General features: G+C 42.3%; 1 long non-coding RNA gene across 1 annotated transcript; it reads left to right on the plus strand.

Annotated features, from left to right (window-relative positions):
• The first annotated feature begins 1030 nt into the window (after positions 1-1030).
• LOC102446519 (uncharacterized) lies at positions 1031-7394 on the plus strand. Its single transcript, XR_332124.4, has 3 exons — positions 1031-1167; positions 2438-2553; positions 6905-7394. It is a non-coding gene; the product is annotated as an uncharacterized LOC102446519 (long non-coding RNA).
• Positions 7395-16389: the final 8995 nt, after the last annotated feature.

A 16389-nucleotide genomic window follows, 5' to 3' on the forward strand; every position in this document is an offset into this window, starting at 1 on the left:
TTAAATTATAAAGCTTATACTTACAAATTGCAGGATTGTGTGAAGCGATAAAGGCAAAAAAAATGTATTGCTTTCCTGATCACGGTTTAACTAGCGACGCCCTGGTACAAAACAGAAAAACCACACAAAGTCGCCTTTATCTGCTTAGATAACTTTACACAGCTCTGTGGTCAAAGCCCACAGGGACCTTACTGTAAAGATCAGTAAGAAAACACATTTGTCCTTTTCATGCCTAACATTTTTACTACATAACATTTGCTGGCATTCGTTTTTCCTCTCTCAATAATGTTCACAAATCTTCACTAATATTTCCACTCACTGAATGCAGAAAGGGGAAAAATGAAATAAAATAAAACCGCTTTGAAAGAAACCTAAATGGAATGGAACATAAAAATTCAGGACATCTATGTTTAATGCCATCATTAAAAAAAGAAAAAAAAAGAAGGGATGACAAAGTGAAAAGGAAAATGCAGCAACTCTTTTATGTGAAGATTACATTTAAAAATAACCAACGGTCTACGCTTTTCAGGAGGCTGACGTCTTGAAACGCAGTTAGATTGATGCAGCTTGAGCCTGGAGTTCTCTTGCTGAGTAAACAGTCAAGTGTTCTTAATAGGAATTGCAGTTTCTCGACATCTGTTGGGGAAAAGGGAATGGTGAAACAACAATTTAGATTGAGATTGGTTTTGTTAAATGCATTTAAATTCCAAGATTAGTGGTGTTCTTTCTTTTTCAATTAGCATTTACTTGCAGAAAGGTTACAGATGAAGGGGCTGAAAAAGAAATCTTTTTTGGGGAGGGAGGGGGGTAGCTCCCAGGGCAGTAAGAGCTCACTAAAACCATTCTAGGCAGAGTGGCACAAGACTTTGAAAAACTTACAATTTGTGCGAAAGTGGTGCCACTGAAAATATTTAAAAGATCAAAAAAGAAAAAAAAACATTGAAAAACAGGCTGTAACTGGTATATGAATATAATTATTCTTTCCTTTTCAAAAGGCAGTTGCAAAGCACATTCCTTCTGTAATCTAACCCTCCACTCTGTTTTAGTCTGTTGAAACACTGCAAAATGCTAGGTTTGGCGGAAACATGAAAAGAGGGGAAGAAAGGATATAGGAAATGTTTTACCTGCTTTGCTTCTATTCAGTAAACCATTCCTGTTACTGTTTTGGTAAGTTTTGTTAATTGGAGAAAGCACAATGTTGGTACGTGGTAAAATAATCGGTTTATTCAGAACTAGCTAACCCAGGTTTCTCTAGCAAATGTAGCTAGATATAGCTATGGAAGGGACATAGAGAGGGTCTGATTCACCACTTCAGTTTGATACTGGTATGACTGCACTATTTTCAATGTAAAGCTGAGTAATGCGAGATTTGATCAGACTTGTATATCTATATTTTTTTTGTTTCAGTTTTGCACTCAGATTGTTTTCAGTGTGTTGATTTCAGCCATGTTTACTTTTTGTTTGTGCCAGAAATTAGATCATTTCAGCTTTCAGATGTGGGAGCATTTTTGACTTTTAAAAATCTAGGACCTAGGGAATGGGTTTTTTTTCTTTACAGACTTGGAAATATATATTATTACTATCTGTTTTTTTTACTAATGATGTGGTCACAGCAGCATAAGGCACAAGACAATATAGTCCCAGCTCTAAATACCTTAGGAAATTCCAAGAGATGCAGAAAAGATAGTGTGTACTTGGAACCCCAGAAGAAAGGGACAATTTAAACTGTATATTATAGTTTCTCTATTTCTTAACATCAATAAAAATTCAACAGTCCTTAAGGAACTGTTCCAAAGCACATTAAAATCAGTGAAAAGATTCCCATTGGTTTCAATGAGTTTTGGATCTGGTCCTAAGTGCTCATCTTCATGAGGGGCAACATTATACTTAGTGTCAGTACAGTATGTTTGGTGTGCTTTTTGCTGTGCATGGCTGGGGTAAAAGAATGTCAGTCTAGAAGAGTTCTGACAATTATCTCTCTGGGCACTTAAAACAAGCTGAGACTGATTATGCTATTTATTGATCTCATGTTAATGTTAATCTGATGAAGTGCAGATGAAGGAAGCTGGAGTGTTTAGAATTGTGCATTTCACTGCATAGGGCTGTTAACAGACTAGTTTTCATGGAAAGGATACCTGAACAAACCAGCGTCTTTGAATGCACGATTCTCTAACCTCAAGTAGATGACATAATAAGGAAGTTTATGAAAAAACAGACTTTGGACTGATACTCTTTCAAAGTGACAACCCCCTACTCTGGAGGTTTCCCTCCTTTTCAGAAACCTTCATGTTTCTGTTCATTGTGTCACTTTTTAAAACAGAGATAGTCACGTGCATGCCTTTACTTTTGTGCTAACCCCCTGGTTTCCTGTAAGCCTCCAGACCATTAATGTATTACATTCAATACATTGTCTCCTCTTTTTATTTTCTTACTTCAGTGGACTGAATATCTCTGAACATGATTTGGTCAACAACCGGAAAGCCACAGGCAGACCCTCGCAGGTGTAAAGAGTCCTAGGTTCCCTTGAAGCTACTAGAGCTATTACAAGAGAAAGTGAGTTGTGCTGTGATGATTCCCACCAGCTGAGGATCTTGCCTCTGGAGTGGAAAGATGCAATATTTTGTTTCCAAAGAAATAAGTTGCTTTAAACAACTACTGCTTTGCTTTCTGCTATGATCTTGATGCATACTCTGGAGTGCTCTATTTGCTTATATATCTTACATTACAGTAACCACTGTACAAAATAAGAACTTAGTCATGCAATTCCTACTCATATAGGTATTTAGAATTAATACTTGAGACTAATTGTGAGTGAGAATTACTCACATGACTATGGGTTGCAGGCTCCTGCATTCATGTATCAAGATAGAAAATAAAAGCCATCAGGTGTTTTGCCAAAAAAAAAATCAGTAACATCTCAAGAAAAATAGAATTTGGCTAGCTGATGTTTTTTAAACAGCTCTTCTGGCTAAGATAACTCCTCCTGGTAAAAGATAGTGTTGTGTGAGGGCTATATTCTGTTTTTAGTCACAGCCCTCAGCTACGGGCACTGAATATATTACACCATCACAGCAGTAGCTCCCGGAGGCATTGTCCTTTGATGCACAATTTCCTCAGGTCTCCTCTCTTACACCAATTAGAGGTAAGTATTTTTTGTTTGCTTATGCCAACAGCAAATTATAATGCATCATGTGCTTTACCCAATCCCTGCCCACAGCTCAGGGCAGGCAGGGTGCACAGTACCCTCATAGGACCCATTTTTTCCTGCAGGCCTAGACCAAAAGCGTGGTTAACCCATACAAGTAATGAACAGAGGTTTTTATCCCTCTCTGTGGCACTGTGTGAGCTTATAGTATAAGTCACAATCCCATATCTAGAAAGAACTGAATACGATATGCCAAAACATACTGGCTACGTCTACACTGGCATGATTTTCTGAAAATGCTTTTAACGGAAAAGTTTTCCGTAAAGCATTTTCAGAAAAGCACATCTAGATTGGCAGGATGCTTTTCCGCAAAAGCACTTTTGCGGAAAAGCGTCCGTGGCCGATCTAGACGCGGTTTTCCGCAAAAAAGCCCCGATCGCCATTTTCAAGATCGGGGCTTTTTTGCGGAAAACACTACTGTGCTGTTTACACTGGCCCTTTTGCGCAAAAGTCTTTTGGAAAAAGACATTTGCCCAAACGGGAGCAGCATAGTATTTCTGGAAAAGCACTGACTATCTTACATGAGATCGTCAGTGCTTTTCTGGAAATTCAAGTGGCCAGTGTAGACAGCTGGCAAGTTTTTCCGCAAAATCATCTGATTTTGCGGAAAAACTTGCCAGTCTAGACACAGCCATTGTGCATGAACTAAAGAAATAACTCTTCACTGACAGATAAATATCACTACACCACTAGATAATACTTCTGAGCCAGCCCAGGGTTGGTAGCAGCACTACATGTTTTGCTATGTGGAACCGAGTTTACTAGTAGCCTTGGATTTCTTTTTACTCAAAGTTCAGATGAGCACAAGTAGTTCAAAAAGTAAAACACCTGAACATGTGCCTGTAAATGCACATGTGACTCCTGTTACTGACTATGAGGACCTGATCCCGCAGCCTCTATTCAATTGAGCCTTTATATAAGCTGTTCACTGCAATGAAGGTTCACAGGTTCACGTGCAAAGTACTTAAACTCTTTTCAAGCCACTATTTGATTTGAAAGGGCAAGGCATAAAGAGAGGAAGGAGGAAAAATGAGTTTCCACACACTCCACAGTTGAGTTTCCATAGTTGGGGATCAGCAGGTTGTTGTTTTGACACAGATTCCACTCGGGTTTAGTTTCAGTGAAAGAAAACCCAGAATGAGCTGCCTTGAGATGAGGAGGGATAGAATCAGAAAACTAAATAGGAATGAAACTGTGTACTGTAATACACCAGTATCTTTCACTGGGCTACTTGGGGAAAATGTATGTGATTAATTTGGTCCCTGCATTTTGCTGTAAAATAAAGGCCTTAAAATGCTCTAGGTCATCTGAATGTATTTTTAATGCTTTCATGGTGTGGAGTGTTCTTATCAAAAAGTGTCAACCCACAGATTTCACATTTGTCTAAATTTGCATTCTCCCAGATGGTCACATTTAGTAAGTTTGTGAAGTTAACTGTCTCTTTCAAGGCCAGCCAGTCAAAATTTGCTGTAGGTTAAAACGAAATGAATCTTTCTTTTATTGACTTAGTACTAAAGTTAAACCTAAACCAAAATTTCTGACTCAGAAACAGCCAAGTTTTGGGGAAGTTTGGCCTGGACTTGCATCCAAGAGCTAAATTCTGCCCTCCTTTCTACCAGTGAAACCCCATTGAATTCAATGTTGTTTTACCAGTATAAAGGAGAGCAGAATTTAGCCAGTTGACTTACAAATATGTTAACTCATGACACAACCTCCAATATAAATCAGATCAAAGAAGAAATAAAGCAGATACATTAAGGTGTTTCATGCCTAGTGAATTATATATATAAATAAAACCAAAATCCAAGAAAAATGCTAAATTCACTGCTTCTTTGGGGATTGAGTTTCCTTTTACTTATACGAGAAGACAGTTTTTGGTTTTCTAAGACTATTTTCAGCTATCAATCTTGGCGTAATTAAAAACTCATAAAATTAAATCAAATGCTTTCTCTGTAAATTACTCTAAACCAAAATGAACTAAATGTACGTGGTACAGGTAACTGTCAATTCTTCCTTTAGTAAATCTGCATAATCATTCTTTTTTCAAAGAAAATCCAAGTTTAATAGTTTGGGGATTTAATAATAATTTCTATTAGTGAAACTGCATGAGAAGGTCTTGAACACATTTTCTCTCCCTTTAGTTTGACCTCTGTATAAATAGAGCACTTTGGTCCTTTATTGATTTGTCCTTTACTGCAGTGATCACTTTTCATTCTCTAGCATTCACCTTCCGCCATTTATGAGCATTAAATCCCTATTCAAAAGAAATAATAGAATTGGGATGATGGCTCAATACTGTAGTGCAATGATCAGTAGAAGAACCCAGATGACCCTAAATGGGTCAGAACTTCATTTCCTGAATAGTGATCTCTATATTTCTCTCATGCTTCCTCTCTGTGGCGATAATGTGGATGCCAGCTGCTTTGGGACAGGGGAAGAAAAGGGGAAAGAAAATGCCTCCATAAAGGACATTGGTCTACATATGCAATATTCAGCTATTAGAATCCCCATGTGTGTGAATATGGGCTAACACATCAGCACATTTCTATTTTGAAATGAAGAGCAGCAGGTACATTTTGACACAAATTCAAATCAAACGTGTGCCTTTGATATCATATTGGCAAAACTCTATCATATGCTTTGCTAATCTAGTGTGCCGAGTCTCCTATGCTTATGTTTTTTGGAATTAAATTGCATGACTGTGCTTTGCTCTGTAAAATGTGTAAATGTGTAAATTATGTCAGGACAGATTGCAAATGCAAGTTGAAGAAATAAAAAATATGCTGCATTCATTGTAAAGAGTGCAGGGGTGTGGCCTATTAAATGGCAAGAGTAGGTTAATGCCACTTTGCAAAGATTCCAGAAAGGGATAGATGTATTTATTATATATTTTTATTACTATTATTGTTCTGATTGTTCTTCTGTAGCACCAAAAATCAGGTCTGGGGACCAACTGCAATAGAATAGCCATGCTCTCAATCCCATTAAAGACAAGGTGTAAAACACATGAGTTTAAAAACTCGTAGGGAGAGAAATGGAGAGATAAGACAAGAGTAAGAGTAGCTACATCATGCAGTTACATAGGCTGACAATGGCTCTGATTCAAGAAAGTACTTAAGAATGTGCTTAACTGTAGTCATGAATAGGTATGCTTTCCTGAACAGCAGAGGCCATCACGTACAGCTTGATAGTTCTGACTGAATCAAACATCTTTCAATCTATTTTTATATATATATAAAAATAAAATCTCCTCTCAAATGATAGCTCCCTTGTGCCCCCTTAATGTTTGAATTTTTTTCTTCCTCTTCCCATCCCTCCAGCCTATCCCTCCTAGGATCATTCTACTCTCTTCCATTCTATGCTAGCTACCCACTTGATGTAAATGGGATTACTAAACCCTAAACCAGAAATGTATTTAAAGTCAAGGGACATAGGACTATATGCTCAGCTGATGAAAATATGCTTAGCTCTCTTGAAGCCTGTAGAGCTATGATGATTTACACCAGCCGAGGATCTGGCCTACAGTATGAAACATGAGGAATTTATGAAAATATGCATTAACTGTAAGGAGGAACTGGACTTTCGCAACATTCATGGGTTTCAGTAGAAGCAGGATTGGTTAAAGGCAGTCACTCATGTGTTGTATTGCTTGTTGAATTTCATGTGGACAGGATAGTGATCACATTAACTTCCTAACAGGTTTCTTCATTTGAGAAGACTGATCGTTCTTATTTTGGCAACCAGGTTAAAACCAGATCCCAAGGAAATTAGAAAGAATGTGTCCACTGAGTTCACTGCAAGTAAGGTACATCCCATTGTACACCGAATTGTTATTTATGAATGGCATTGTTCTTTTATCATAGAATGATTCGAATTGTTATTAATGACTGTGGTTAAATTCATATTGTTTGATTGTGTGATTGATTTAAACATGTGTCATTCAAATATTTGGCCTAAATACACTGATTGTACAGGTTTTGGGGGGAAGAGGGATTTAACCTTGGATATTTGTTCAACTGGGTCATGTCTAAGCTAAAGAGTTATGCAATGTGTACCTTTATTACTGTCTACAGAATATTTTATTACAAACATAGTTTGTCGTGATGTTTGTACTCTTGACTTTGATGGTTGGAAATTCAAAATGCTCCTTTTTAAGGGGAAAAAACCCTTTAAATCCAGTGTGTGTGTGTGTGTGTGTAGATATATGTATATATATATAAATAATAAAGGTAGATATATATAAGCATTGTCTCTCATCAAATAAGAGAAGAGTTGTATTGCTTCTGGTCACATTTTAAAGAAATCATGGACAGGGCCATAGACGAGACGAACAAAGGGGGCAATTGCCCCAGGGCCCAGACATACAAAGGGGTCAATGGGTCCCAGCTGCTGCTGCAGCAGCTGGAGTCCTGGGCCCTTTAAATTGCTATAAGAACACCGTGCTGAGCACTCTTCACAGCTCTGAGGGCTGTGGAGGGGGGAGGTACCACACTCCAGGTGGCACTGAGGGATGGCTGCCCCTTCTAGGAGCACAGAGCCTTGCTGGGGGAGCTGCTGTGGCTGTTGGCCCTGCTAATCATGAAAGAGAAAATAATTCAGGACCTGGTTTTTAAACCTGGCTGAACAATTCTTGTCTCTGAGTATTTCCTGTCTCTGAGTCAAATCTGTCAGATGCCAAACATCTTTCACTCCCATTTACTTAAATGGCAGCAACAGAAACTCAGCAGAACGAGCCTTCATATCAGTAACGAAGTGCTTTAAATGAGGACATGCATGGCCAAGTGCCATGTACTTGGCCACAGTTGAGCATAAAACTGTGGGATATGGGCATCCTCACCATAGTTATAGATTATTTGCTCTTCCTGACACTCACACAACTAGAAACCCCAATTGGGATTGGAGGCCATTTGCGCTAACTGCTGTATGTACCCACAGTAAAAGACCATCCCTGCCTCCAGCAGCTTGTAGTTTAAAGAGACAGAATCATAGAAGATTAGGATTGGAAAGGACCTCAGGATGTCATCTACTCCAGCCCCCTACTCAAAGCACAACCAACACCAACTAAATCCTGATAAGACAGATAAAGAAATTATTAGTATTTCTATTTCAGAGATGGAGATCAGAGGCACACAAAGATTGCATAATTCACCCAAGGTTATCCAGAAAGCCTATGGCAGAACTAGGAACTGAACGCAGATCTCCAGAGTCCTCTGCTAGTGCTTTAATAACAAGATCATCAATTCTCTACTATGCCACATGGGTGAAACAAATAATTTTGTTCAGTGTGTGGATTTTATGAGACTTGAGAGTTGGTTAATGTGCAGTCTGAGAGATGTGCCATGCCCCATACAGATAGGGGCAGAGAAAATAGGAGGAGATAGGAATAGGCTCATATAAGCACATTATATGCATTTTTCCTCCAAATACTTCAAGAAAACTATACTTTCTATTACAGTTACTCATGATTATTGACATTATTTGATTTGTAATCAGGGTAAATTCTGGATGTCATGGGACCTTCCTGCCATTGGAACTAGTATGGTGTCCCTGCACAAAAAGGGAACTTTATTTGGAAGTGGCTATTCAGAGGATATAAAAATCATGTGTGCCTACTCAGTTGGGAGCTTTGAATTATCAGTCAGGGGCTGGCTGATGACAGGGTTACGGTGGTTGTGCCTAGTGGCAGAACTAGAGCATTTGTTCTGGTCTTCCAGGTCTCAGCAGTGGGAGGTGCGGGGGCGAGTGTTCGGGCCAGGGCTCTCTGCATTAGTTGTGGAGCTGAAGTAACCTCCATGGGGCACAACTTATCTGACCTAGATCAGAGAAGATTCCTTCCCCTGCAGCCCCTTATAGTTACTCACAACCCAGGCACTCTTCTTAGTGGGGTATTTAGTGGGGTATTCAAAGCTCTAAGGGTATGTCTACACTGGCTCTTTAATTCGAGCTAGGCAGGCAAATCAGGCAACCGGAGTTGCAAATGAAGCCCGGGATTTAAATATCCCGGGCTTTATTTGCATGTTCCCGTCCGGCCGCCATTTTTAAATCCCTCTTAGTTCGAATAAACTGCCCGTGGCTATATGCAGCAGTTTAAAGTTAATCCAAACTAAGTCCCGGGCTTCATTTGCAACTCCGGTTGCCTGATTTGCCTACCTAGCTCAAATTAATGAGCTAGTGTAGACATACCCAAACTGATCGAAGACCAGACTCTGATACACTTGTTTCATGAAAATTGACGCTTAAGAGTGATCTCATTGCAGTCAATGAGCCCAGGAGCACAGAAGGATGCCACTTACATGAGTAAGGGTAATTTGTCCCTAAACTAGTTTATAAAAAAAACTAAATGTGTTAATTAATTAGATTGTGTTATATTATATCACAACATTCCCCAACGTTGACCATCTTTCCAAAACAGCTTGCTAGAGGAAAAGATCTCATGGTACATTTGACATGGGATTGCAATGTTTCCCATGATTTGAATCATAATGTGGTTTTCGAGATTTCAGTCTGCATACCCAAAAAGCCCTCTTCATTCTGACTTTCTTCCCTAAAGCTGCTGTGTGTTCTTATGCAGGTGTGTCAGTTTGCTGCAGAGGTGGCTGCATCCCTATGTAAATAAAAGCATAGCATTTGTAACAAGCTTTCGGAAGAAAGTGACATTGTTCACAGATAAAACTCTCCATATTAACATAAAAGCCCAATAAAATCAGCAGTGGTATATGAGATGCTTGATATACCAATTCCCCACAAAGGAGAATACCGAAAAAAACTTCCCTCCCATAGTTTTCCTATAAAATTTAATTCCAGTGAAATCAGTCTGACTGCGAAGTATTTTGATTTGAACAGGATTCTAAGCTGTATCCAGAAGCTCTCACTGTGACATTTATGGCCTAATTTTCAAATGAGTTTAGCACCAAGTCTTTTCAAAATGTGCACACTTGTTTTGATGCCTAAATGGAAATTAGATTTTAAATCTTGCCCATTATGAATATGGCCAACCCCATCATGCCCTTCACCCAAGCTGCCAATAACCTGCCCTTAAACTTATGGGATATTAAAATTAGTTGTTATTGCTGGTTTGGAATATCTACTGTAGTTTCCACTAAAGAACTCCTTATTCTGAACTAAGATCTTGCAATTGTGTTTCTGAAAGAGACCAGGATTCTGTTTGCATGATGTTTAGTGAAAAGGACTTTGTGGAGTTTTGTGGCTTCATGCAGGCATCCCATAACCCCCTCCCCCCCCACCAAAGATGAAACATGACACGTTCTTTGTAAGAGATCCAAGAATCCTGCTTCTAACTCAGAGAATTCATATGTATGTAATAAACTTTTATTGGTTCAGTGAGGATGAAGCTTCCCCTCTCCAATCTTAGCACAATACAAAGTTTGACAGTGTCATTAATAAAGGACTGCATGGCTCAGGCAAACTGAGAAGTTTGTGTAAACTCTTTTCTTGGTGCTTTCATGGATGCTTGCATAGTGTATTCTAAAATAATACTTGCTGTCATCTATATATGGGATGTGTTAGATTCAAAATACAAACTGCCTGGTAAAAAGGAAGTAGCTTCTGCTCTGGAAAATCAGTTGGGTTTGTTGTTTTCCCTAATACTTTTCTAGTCTGTTACAGGAAGGGGCCTTTTCTCAGGTCTTCGTTGCACCCATTGAAAACAATGGCAAAGCTCCAACTGACTTCAGTGCTGCAGGTCTTTGATGGGCACTTGTTTGAGGCTGCTATTTTGACTCTAAGCCCTTGATATTTTCAGAAGCTGGTGCTATTTTCCAAAGGAAGAATTACAGAAGCTTCCAGGAATAAAAACTCCAGGTTTTAGGAGTCAAAACTGCATTTGTGGCTCTCTCCCTTCACTACACATTCAATCTGCTCTTCAAAGTAGAGACTGGTAAGAGCTAGAAATACTGTAACCGATGCACTTGGAAGCAGAGTCCCAGGTGTTACAGGACAGGGCACACTTTAACTAGTTATTTATTTCTCCTGACCATCAAATAAAGAGAAGAAGATACTGCTCTTGGTAGGTAGCCTGTTGAGATGTTGACCAACTGAGTGGGGAAGAGCTTATTCTACACCCCACTATGCAACCTCTTCCATGCACTGCTTCTGGACATGGTTAGCACAGTAGTCACCTCTCTCATCCCTGACTCCCACTGCAGAACAACAGCAGGTACTGAAGCCATTATTTACACATTACAGCCATTAGAGGTCAGACTTTTAAGTCTGTCCTTAATAGTAAATAAATACAACATGGCTGAAAAGTTTCTCTCTTACTTTAGGCTCCAATTAAGAAACATCAAGGAACATGGTTATAAGAGAGCATGCTAAAAAGAGTCAAACTATTTTTTAACAGATGCCAGTAGGTTACACCTCCTTTGTCCATTCCCACTGATCATATAAAAAAAAGGAAAGGAAAGGACACAACCCTCCTCCCCAAAAAATCAGTTTGGGGAGGGGGGGATTTTGAACATAAAAATGTTAGGTTTGAATTTTCAATGCTCTTTAAAAATATTTTAGAGTGTTTCAATCAATTGTTTATATATATTTTTAATTCCTATAAAAATATCAGTGTTTCATCAATCTGTTTCTATGACAAACCTCAGTATCTCATTTCTGGGCAATGTGCCTCTGCATAGGCTTTATCATGGACTAGTGGCTAAACAACATCATCTGACCCAGATTAGTAGTAGGGAAAATTAATGGTCATAATTATGGGGAAATATTTCTCCCCATAAACAGAAGCAGATTTTTTTTATCTTTTTTGTGTCCCTTACTTCATAGCCTGGTTGAGAGAATCTTTGGTATGAAACAGTTTTTCTGAGATCTACTGGTACTTTTTAAACCACATTTCATACTCATCGAAAGGGGAAGGACACAAGAAGTGCTATACTAAAACATGTGCCTTCTAACTTGAAGATTTAATAGCAATCTTCTTTCTGAGCCTGTATCTTAACAGAATATACAAGTGCAGTCACCGCTATAGCTATCATACATCTTGAACTCTTCTCCATAATGATTAATACACCTGGATTGCATTAGGTGTAGTTTTATGGGTTTTTTTATTGTTGCATCAAGCCCTCATTTTGATACTTCAGAATTATTATTTTCTCCCTCTGTAAATACTCCATCAGAGATGTTCTTATTTCTCAACATTTTCACAGTCCTCATTATTCAACTGTTACTCCAGATATTACTCAAAACAATCTCATCTTCAGCAACTTCTAAATTTTTTGTCATCTAATCACCAAGCATAACAGAATGCTGGGAAATGATTATGCTACCAGTAGGTTCTATAAGGGGGGAAAAGAAGACTCACATTTTCAAAAGTGACTAGTTTTTCTGAGTGCCTCCTTTTCTGATTTTCAGAGGGCAGGTGCTCAGCACTTCAGAAAAATCAGGAAGGTTTAAGGTACCTCAAGTTGAGTGCACAAAATGAGAAGTACCTCAGATTTACTGGTTACTGCTGAAAAGATAGGCAAGTGCTCTTATGATATGGCTGGCTCAAATCAGACTGCCACTTCCAAGGCCTAAGATTTCATGACCCTATCCAAAATCCCTAGCCTCAAAGGCTACGTCTGCATTGCATGCTTATTTCAAAATAAGCATTTGGAAAAAAAAAATCAGAAATGGCTTATTTCGAAATAGCACATCCACATTACAAATAAGAACATAAGAACAACTATTCTGGGTCAGACCAATGGTCCATCTAGGGATCACAACAGGTAATCCTCACGTGACCCCTCTCCGGTCATCCATTTCCAGACAAACATAATAATGTCCATCAAAATAGCACTGGGATATTTTGAAATAGAGTGTCCTCATTGATTGGGACCTGAATCATATTTAAAGCCCCCCAGAAGCACTTGGGGCACGGCATCAGGACAGCAGTCACTTCCTGGAGCTGACTCATGAGGCTCATGCTTAAAGGGCCCCCTACCCCGTCCAGTCCTGTCTCAGACCCTTCTCCTTTACCTACCTCCTTGAGGGACAGCAAACCCTTCTCACTGCCTGCTCTGGTTGCCCTTGTGTACACCAGAGCACTTCTGCCATGGAGCTGGACCTGCTGGAAAGCAGTCTCCAGCTCTTAGACCATGTGCTGCACATCTTGGTGCAGTTACTACAGTTTGCCCATGTGGCTCTGGAGGAACAGGACCCACCACACCTTGTGGCCTCCAATTATATCAAAAGGGGTACTTTTCCATAGTCTTGCAGGTCCTTGTGGACCACCAGGGCAGTTCACCAAGATCAACTTTGGATGGTTGGGGAAGGTGCACAATGCCCACATCTTTAGGAACTCCAGCCTGTTCCAGAAGATGCCCACCAGCACTTTTTTCCCTGACCACACCAACTGGGTCGGGGACGAGGTCATGCTGATATGCATCGTGGGGGACGTAGCTTACCCCTTACTCCCCTGGCTAATGAAGCCTTAAACGGGACACCTGGACCCCCACCAAGGAATGTTTTAATGCCAAGCTGATCAGGGCCTGCGTTGTTGTGGAAGACACCTTCAGCCATCTCCGCTTCTGGGGAAGGTGCTACTGGTGTCCCCTCCACTTCCTCTCCCACTCGACAAGTTCCTCTGGTCAGGGAATGGTGTCCTCTGCCTCACCATGCTGGCCTGGGAGCAAATGCTACCCCAAGAGAGCAGGCATGCCCATATGCCATATGTGGCACTGCTCTTTGTGTGTCCCTGATCCCAGCCTCCTTAATGGTGGCTTGTGGTGGGAAGGTGTCCCACCATGGGGTCAAGAGTAAGGCAGGCCTGTGCAGGAACCCTGTGAGCAGGAGCACAAGGTTTCTTTGTGACAGTCTCTTTGCAGCTGTGTGCTCCAGTCTGGCACATCATGCACACCCATGTGCACAGGCTGCTGTGCAATTGCCAGGCCAAGAAGGAGTGTGACACCCCTAGCTGCCCGCCGTCTCCTCCTGTGTATGTCTAGAGAAAGTAATGGAACTCACCTGATGGGCCTTCCCCATCTTCATCTGACCCCTGGGACACATCCTGGGAGTGGGAGAACAGCTCCAGGAACAGGCTGAACTCTTGGCTGGTGAACACAGTGTCGGTTCTGGCCTCTTCATCTTCCTCCTCCTCCTCCTCTGCCTCCACAGCCATGCCCTCCGGGAGGCCGATGACAAGTGTCTCCCACCCAGAGTCCACAACAAGGCTATGTCTACACAGCAAAGTTAATTTGAAATAACAGCTGTTATTTCGAATTAACTTTCCTAGCATCTACACAGCCAAACCACTATTTCAAAATTAATTCAAAATAGCAGAACACTTATTTTGAATTTGGTAAACCTCATTCCACAAGGAATAACGCCTAATTTGAAATAAGCGCTGTGTAGACACTTATTACGAAATAGGGGGCCTCTAGCCCTTCCCGGCTTCCCCTGGTGGCCACTCTGGGCCAAACCAGGAAAACTCCTCTCCTCTCCCCCAGCCCTGGAGCCCTTAAAGGGGTAGACTCTGGCCACACTGTATGTGCCAGATCCAGGCCTGCCAGCAGTCGCTGCCCCTGATCCAGTGGCCCCACAATGAGCCGGGCAGCCAGTGCCAGTGACATGTCCCCCGCCCAGTCCCACAGCTCCCAGGGGACAGCCAGGGGCCGGAGATGGCGGGTGCCTTCCTGGACTCGTGCAGAGATCATGGACCTCATTGAGATTTGGGGGGAGGCCTCCAACGTCCATGATCTCCACACTAGACGGAGGAACGCAGCTGTCTACAGCCAAATAGCTGCCACCATGGCCACGAAAGGGCACATGCACACCCAGGAGCAGGTGCACATGAAAATAAAAGATTTACAGCAGGCGTATGCCAGAGCCACACAGGGCAGCTCCCCAACAGGGGCAGATACCTGTCCCTATTTTGGTGAGTTGGACCACATCCTGGGGGATGGAACGGTCCATGCCACCCTGGGTAGCACTGATTTGGGACCAGAGGGCCCTCACCAGGGCGTGGAGGAGGCGGCACAGGAGCCGAGACAGAGGATGCCTTGCCGCCAGGACCCCCGAGCTGTCTCAGCAGAAGAGTCACCAGGGTCATCCGGGGAGGCTACAACATGTGAGTGCCATCACTGTCCCCTTACTGAGGGAGTAGGGGTGGGGAGGGAGACCAGGGACCACGCGCGTGGGCCTTGCTTACCACAGATCACGCAGCAACCTGTGCATGTGCAAGCACATGCCGTGCCACCCCTGGGCAGGTGGCTCCAGCTGGCTGACACACTAGGGCCTTGGCCTTATAGCCACACGAATGTGTGAAGAGACATGACATGCTCCTGACACTGCAGCGGGATACAGCAAGACGCCCTCCCTTCATAAGCCCCCTCTACACAGAGGCAGGGGACATCTCTCCCCCCACCTCAGCCGCACTATGCACAGCACAGGGGCATGGGTGCAGTCTTGGGGCAGCTCCCACTCCCAGGGATAGCTGGACATTCCAAACATGGCCTCTGTGCAAGCACATCGGCTCTGACAGCGCAGGACACAGTCATCCTCACCTCACAGAGGGGGGCTGGGCTTCACCTACTGTGTCCCCAGGGAGAACTGACCACTTCTCTTCTTTCTCCACAGCTGCACCAGCTGTGAGTGCAGAGTGTACCACCCCACCCGGGAAATGCTCCCACACCAGAGGGCTTCTCAAGACTACCCGAACACTGCAGGGGTACCGACAGCAGCACCTGGGGGCCCTGCGAGCCCTGCACCGCACGGTGGAGCACTGGGTGCAAGAAGATTGGGAGTTCCAGCGGGAGCTGCTTGCCCAGGGTTGTGCCATCTGCCAACACCTGCAGATCCTGGTGCAGAGCATGCCACCTACTGCCGCTCCAGCACCTGCTGCCTCCCCAGCTACCGCTCTTCCTCCCACTCCTTCTCCTCCTCCCACCTGAGAACCAGCTGCCTGGGGGAAGGGGGTCCCTTTAAGCACATGCCTCAGATAGCCTCAGGCAGCAGCCCCACACAGTAAGTCCTGACCTCATGCCCTGCCTGACCTGGTTCCAGATGGCCTTAAATGCGAATCAGTGTCCACTCAACGTGGACACAGCATTTTGTGTGTAGACCCATTATTTTGAAATATCTTATTTCAACTTAACTATTTCAAATTAAGATATTTCAAAATAACGCTGTAGTATAGACATATCCCAAGGGTGGAGAGAAGGGACTGACCCCCCCCCCCCCCAGGA

Source organism: Pelodiscus sinensis, chromosome 5 (assembly GCF_052426305.1).
Source record: "Pelodiscus sinensis isolate ZL-2025 chromosome 5, ASM5242630v1, whole genome shotgun sequence".
Taxonomy (NCBI): domain Eukaryota; kingdom Metazoa; phylum Chordata; order Testudines; family Trionychidae; genus Pelodiscus; species Pelodiscus sinensis.